The following is a 6,636-nucleotide window of genomic DNA, read 5'->3' as shown; positions in this document are numbered from 1 at the left end:
GGAGAAGCTGCAATCAGATGGAACAGTATTTCAGTTGAGTAAAGGTAACGATAAAGACATGAGGAAGGAGCTGGCCAGAGTTGATTGTAAGGGGAGCCAAGCAGGTAAAATGGTGGGGCAGCAAACAGCAGAGTTTCTGGGCGTAATTCAGGAAGCAGAGTAGGAACTCATCCCAAAAAAAAGAAACACACTAAGGGGAGGACAAGGTAACCATGGCTGATGAGGGAAGTCACGGACAGCATAAAAGCAAAAGAAAACAAACGCACAATGTGGTCGAGAAAAGTGGGAAGCCAGAGGGTTAGGAAGCCTTTAAAAACCCGGAGAGGATAAATAAAAAAGCATTAAAGGTGGAGAAGGGGGAATGTGGGGGTAAGTTAGCCGGTAATACTTAAGAAGAATGCACGAGTTTTATCAGATGTATAAAAAGGAAGTGGAAGGCAAAAATATACATTGGATCGCTGGAAAATGAGGCTGGAGAAAGAATTATAGGAAGTGAAGAAATTGCAGAGGAATTGAATCGAAGCTGAAAGGTCTGAATATGGATAACTCACCCAGACTAGATGAACAACATGAGTGTGTTCTGAAGGAGACCACTGAGGAAATTATGGAAGTATTGGAGATGATCTTTCAGGAATCAATGGAGTCAGGGTATGACAGAGTGGTGGGGAGGGATTTGATGGGGGCAAGGGACTTGAAAGTGGCTCACATAACAGCCCTGATTAAGAAGGGAGGGAGGGAGGGAGGGAGAAGATGGGAAATTATAGGCCAGTTAGCCTGGACTAAGTTGTTGGTAATGTTTTAGACTTCCTTCGAATATGGGTGTAGAGGATGAAATTGTAGAGGACTTGAAGGTGCAATTGTAAACTAGGGCTGAGTCAACACAGCTTCATCACGGGGAGGTCATGCCTGGCAAATCTGTTAGAATTCTTTAAGGAGGCAATGAGCCAGTCAGACAAAGGAGAGTCCAAGGAAGTAATGTATTTGGATTTCTAAAAGGCCTTTGACATAAGATAAAAGCCTACAGTGTGAGGGCCGAGGTACTGGCATGGACTGAGGACTGGCAGGTTGGCATAAAGCAGAGAGTGAGGAAAAATGGCAGTTGGTGACTGGTAGAGTCCTGTAGGGGTCAATGTTGGGACCTTAACTATTCACATTATACATTAACAATCTGGATGAAGGAAGTGAAGACATTGTTGCTAAGTTTGCAGATGACATGAGATAGGTGGAGGGACAGATAGTGTTGAGGAAGTGGGAAGGCTGTAAAATGTCCTGGATAGGCTGGGAGAGTGGACAAAGAATTGGCAGATAGAATACAATGTGTTACAGTGTGAGGGCATGCACTTTGGTAGGAAGAAGAGATGCAAAGACTGTTTTCTAAATAAGGAAAGCTTTTGGAAATCTAAAGCACAAACCTCATTCAGGTTTCTCTTCAGGTGAACAGACAGGTCCAGTTTGTGCTTGGGAAGGCAAATGAAATGCTAGCATTCATTTCAATAGGGCCAGAATACAAGAGCAGAGATGTAGTTCTGAGGCTGTGTAAGGCTCTGGTCAGACTGCATTTGGAATATTGTGAGCAGATTTGGGACCCATGTTCTAAGAAACGATGTGCTGGCATTGGAGGGGTTCACACGAATGATCCTGGGGATGAAGGGCTTGTCATATGAGGTGCGGTTGAGGACTCTGGGTCTGTACTCGATGGAGTTTAAAAGGATGAGGAGGGATCTTATTTAAATTTGCTGAATACTGATCAACCTGGATAGAATGGTTGTGGAAAAGATGTTTCCAAAAACAGGAGAGACTCGGTAACCAAGGCACAGCCTCAGAATGAAGGGCCGACTCTTTAGAGCTGAGATGAGGAGGAATTTCTTCAGCCAGAGGGTGGTGAATGTGGGGAACTTATTGCTACAGAGGGAAGTGGAGGCCAAGTCACTGAGTGTATTTAAGACAGAGATAGATAGGTTCATGATTGTTAAGGAGATCGAACGTTCCTGTGGAGTAGGCAGGAGAATGGGGTTGAGAAGCATTTCTGCCAAGATCAAATGGCAGAGCAGATTCAATGGGCTAAATGGCTGATTTCTGCCCCTATTTCTTAAAGTCTTCTGGAGAGTTTCCCCAAAACCCTGGAACACTGAACCCACAGGACTGGGAGCCCTGCTGTAACTGTTTGTCATCAGAACTCTGCAAAGAGATGACCAAAGGGTGAAGAGAGTGTGCATTTAGGTGGGAACTTCAGAATGCTTCTTAGCTCTTGGAATATCATGAGTACAGGAAGTGTGGTCAGTGACAGCAGTTGGAGCTCCGGGTTCCGGAGCTTGAGAAGCAGCTGGTGTCAGTGCGGAGTGTCCGTGAGGCTGAGAGCTCCGTGGAGAGCACCTTTCTAGATGTGGTCACTCTGCAGTTGCAGAGTATGCAGGGAGAGAGGGAATGGGGGAGCAGCAGACAGTCCAAAAGGACCAGGTAGCTAGTAGAGGAATCCCCTGAGTGCATCCCATTCTCCAACCGGGATTCAGTTCAGAATCCTGATGAGAATGATGGTTCATCTCTGAAGTGCAGCCAGAGCCAAGTCCCTGGCACCAAGGTGGAGGGTTCAGCTGTACAGGGGGGCACAAGTAAGACTGGAAGAGGGATAGTGAGAGGAGATTCGAGAGTGAGGGCAATCGATAGGTGTTTCTGCAGCTGCAGATGGGAATCCAGGATGGTGTGTTGTCTCCCTGGTGCCAGGGTCAAGGATGTCTCTGAGCGGCTGCAGAGCACCCTGAGGGGAGAAGGGGAACAGTCAGCAGTCATGGTCCACATCGGTCCCAGTGACAGAGGGAGAAAAGGGATGTGGTCCTGCAGTCAGAATTTAGGGGGCTCTGGAGGGAATTAGCACTGGGAGCTCAACAGTAAGAATCTCCGGATTGCTCCCAGTGCCCCACCCAAGTGAGAATAGGAACAGGAGGGTAACACAGGTGAATGTGAAGCTGGAAAGAGGATCCAGTGGGAGGGCTTTAGATTCTTGGGCATTGGGAGTGGGTCTGGGGGAGATGAGACCTGGACAGACCAGACAGCGTTGTTCCTGAACTGAGCTGGGACTGAGTTCTTTTGGGGTGATTTACTAGTGCTGTTGGAGAGGGTTTAAACTAACTTGGCTGGGCTGTGGGAGCCAGGGGGGATAATCAGTGAGGAACACCAAGGACCACAGAATCCTCAGAGCAGTCAATAAGTCACCACCCAGTGGGAAGGATGCAGAGGAATACAAATGCAAGTAATTACAGATACCTGCAAACGTGATAGAGTCATTATAAATGGCTCTTTAATTTTTGAATATAGACTGGGTAGTAGCAGTGTAACAGGCAGGAAGGGGCCAGAGTTGTGAGAGTCTGTTCAGATGAATTTTCAGGTGGCATTGTGTCCAGTGAAGAAGGCTGTCCAAGAGTACAATGGGAACTTGACCAACTGGGCCAGTGGGCTGAGGAATAGCAGATGGAGTTTAATTCAGATAAATGTGAGTGCTATACTTTGCAAAGCCAAACCATGGCAGGACTTTTACGGTTAATGGTAGGGCCTTGCGGAGATTTGCTGAACAAATAGACCGTGGGGTGAAGGTGCAGGTGTAGGTGCATTATTCCTTGACAGTGGAGTCACAGGTAGACAGGGAGATGAAGAAGGTGTTGGGTATGCTTGCTTTTATTGGTCACTGCAGGAGTTGGGACATCATTTTGCAGTTGTACAGCAGGTGGTGAGGCCACTTTGGGAATAATGTGAACAATTCTGATCATCCTGAGATAGGAAGGATGTTGTTAAACTTAAAAGGCAGCGGAAAAGATTTATAAGGATATGGCCAGGAATTGGAGGGTTTCGGCTGTCGGGAGAGGCTGAAGAAATGGGCCTATTTTCCCTGCAGCATCTAAGGCCTCGGGGTGACCTTATAGATGTGCATAAAATCATGAGGGGCATGGACAGGGTGTATATCCATGGTCTTTTCCTTGGTAAGGGGAGTCCAAAACAAGATGGCATAGGTTTAAGGTGAGAGACAAAAGAGTCAAAAGGGACCCGAGCAGTAACTTGTCACGCAGAGGGTGGTGTGTGTCTGGATCGAGGTGCTAGAGAAAGTGTGGGAGGCGGATAAAATTACAACATTTAAAACACATTGGGATGGGAACATGGATCGGAAGGGTTTAGAGCGATGTAAGCCAAATGCTGGCAAATGGGATGAAGTCATTTAGGATATCTGGTTAGCATGGACAAGTTGGACTGAAATGTCTGTTTCCACACTGTATGACTCCATGAATATGAGCAGCTGGAAAAGCTGAGACTTTTTTCCCCTGAAGTGAAAGAGTCTGAGGAGTGACAGCATAGAGGTTTATAAAATCATGAGGGACATAGATAATGTGATTAATTCAGAAAGCAGGTGAAATTTTGTAGAAATGGCAAAAAATATTCCCAAAGATCATTCGAGGGATGAGGAACATCAGTTATGAAGATAGTTTGGAGAATTTGGGACTGTCTTCTTTGGAGAAGGCTGAGAGGAGATTTGTTCGAGGAATTAAAATCAGGAGGGGCCTAGATACAGTAAATAGGGAGAAAATATTCCCAATTGAGAAAGGATTGAGACTGAAAGACGACAGATTGAAAGTAATAGGGAAAAGTAACAAAAGTGAGATGGGGAACAACATTTTTGGCCAGCAAGTGGTTAAGATCTGGAATGCACTGCCTGAGAGTGTGGTGGAGGCAGCTTCAATTGAAACACTCTGAAGGGAATGACACTGTTATTTGAAAAGGAACAATGTGCAGGGTGACAGGGAGAAGGCAGGAGAATGACACTCAGTGAATTGCTCATTCGGAGAGCCGGTCCAGACAGGATAGACAGAATGGCCTCCTTGTGCACTGTAACAATTCTGTGATTATGTGATTGAGCAGAGTTAAAGCTGGGGGAGGTGGGAGCTCGGTGTCTCACTGTGTTGCTGCTGCTGCTGCTGCTGAGGTCAGTGAGATAGAAACTGGGACAGGGAGCCAGAGCTCACATCAAACTCTGCCCGTATCTGTCACACTGAGACTGGCAGGAGGCTACTCACTGATTTCACTCCATGCTGCAGGAATGGGACCACAGGCTGCAAATGGACAGAGCTCCTCCACACGGTGAGTAAAACTGACTGACTTATATCTTGCTTTTTAACGGGGTTATAGGACTACAGAAATACAGGTGTACACCGTATGGGACGCGGTGTTCCTCAATAAAATATTTCCTTCACTGCAACACTTCAACAATTCAGTATTTGTGTTTTATAAATTGTGGTTAGAGATTGAACGGGTTAATAATGGATGATTGAGGTTTACTTACTCAGTCGGAGATTGGTTCCTTTACAGAACGTACACCAAAGAAAGAGCTCCCAGTGCAGAGGCTGTACAAAAACTTCTGCTCTCTGCTTCCTTCCCTCACTCTCAACCTCTCCCTGTCTCTCTCTCTGTCTCTTACTCAGTCTCACCCTCTCCCTGCCCTCCCTCTGTCTCTTTGGGTTGTGTCCAGCTGGGCTTGTGCAGTTTGTGAACTTTATTTTTCGATGTTAAATCTAGCAGCTGCTCTTCACGTGTGGCCATGGAGTGTAAGAGGGAAACGTGAGTCCTTCAGTGAGCAGTGGACACGACAAGGACTGGAGTGTGGCATGTACAGTGACAATCCCGGTATGGGGTAATTTGTTCAATTTCATTTACATATAACTGTGGATGTGTCAGTGCAGGAGGTGGGACTGTGTGTATATCACAAAAATGTGGAATGTGTCAGTACAGGTGGTGGTGCTGTGCACATTGAGGTTTTTGTACGGCTCTGTATCACCGTGAAGGCCAGCTGTAACGTTGCTGACAGTAATAGTCAGCGACATCCTCATTCTGAACCTTGCTGATTTTCAGGGTGAAACTGGTCCCTGATCCACTGCCGGTGAATCGATCGGAGACTTCCTGTGAATCGAGTTGTGCACTGGAGATCAGGAGAGAGGGTTTCTGACCTTCTCGCTGCTGGTACCAATCAAGGTAGTTGGTACTGCTTTGACTGGCCGTACAGATGATGGTTGCTGTCTGGCCCCATCCCACTGACAGCACTGGGGGAGACTGGGTCATGGTGATGTCCCCACTGGTACCTGAGGGGTCAGAGAGAAACACAGTGAAGTCAGAACGTTCACAGAAAGAGCCTGTCAAATGAGAGATTGTCGGAGACACTGAACATTCCTCTGGTTTCAGCATTTTTCCTTCAATCACAAGTCAGTGGAATTGGAGTGAAATGGAGAGCAGCTAAAGATTCAAGGTGGAAGGAGAGAGATTTGTACCTGCGACACAGAATGCCAGGGGCCAGATCAGCTGGATGTGTGAAATCATGGTGTGTGCTCCTGTCCCTGTGCCTGGTTCCTGATAAACTCTCCCTTCACTGGGCTCTGCTTTATAAAGCTGCAGCCTGTGAGAGTCTGACTGGGTGTTCCTCAGTATGTAAATTGCATCAGGCAGAGAGAACCACATAGGGCCTCACAATTCCTCTTCTCTCTCTCTCTCTCTCTCTCTCTATCTCAGAGAGTCATTGATGTGAACAGCACTGAATGAGGCCATTTGGCCCATTGTGACTGTGCTGTTAAACAGCGATCTGATGACACTAATCCCATCCTCCAG

At 46.8% G+C, this 6,636-nt stretch overlaps 1 pseudogene and 1 gene segment (V, D, J or C); both read right to left on the bottom strand.

The window, feature by feature from the left end:
* Nucleotides 1–6,459, bottom strand: part of LOC122554664 — an 81,249-nt pseudogene extending 74,790 nt beyond the window's left edge.
* LOC122554661 overlaps nucleotides 1–6,636 on the bottom strand; it is a 170,746-nt gene that overhangs the window by 28,552 nt on the left and 135,558 nt on the right.

Source organism: Chiloscyllium plagiosum, chromosome 11 (genome assembly GCF_004010195.1).
Source record: "Chiloscyllium plagiosum isolate BGI_BamShark_2017 chromosome 11, ASM401019v2, whole genome shotgun sequence".
Lineage (NCBI taxonomy): Eukaryota > Metazoa > Chordata > Chondrichthyes > Orectolobiformes > Hemiscylliidae > Chiloscyllium > Chiloscyllium plagiosum.
Note: the sequence above shows the minus strand (reverse complement) of the source record. Positions and strands in the feature narration are given on the sequence as shown.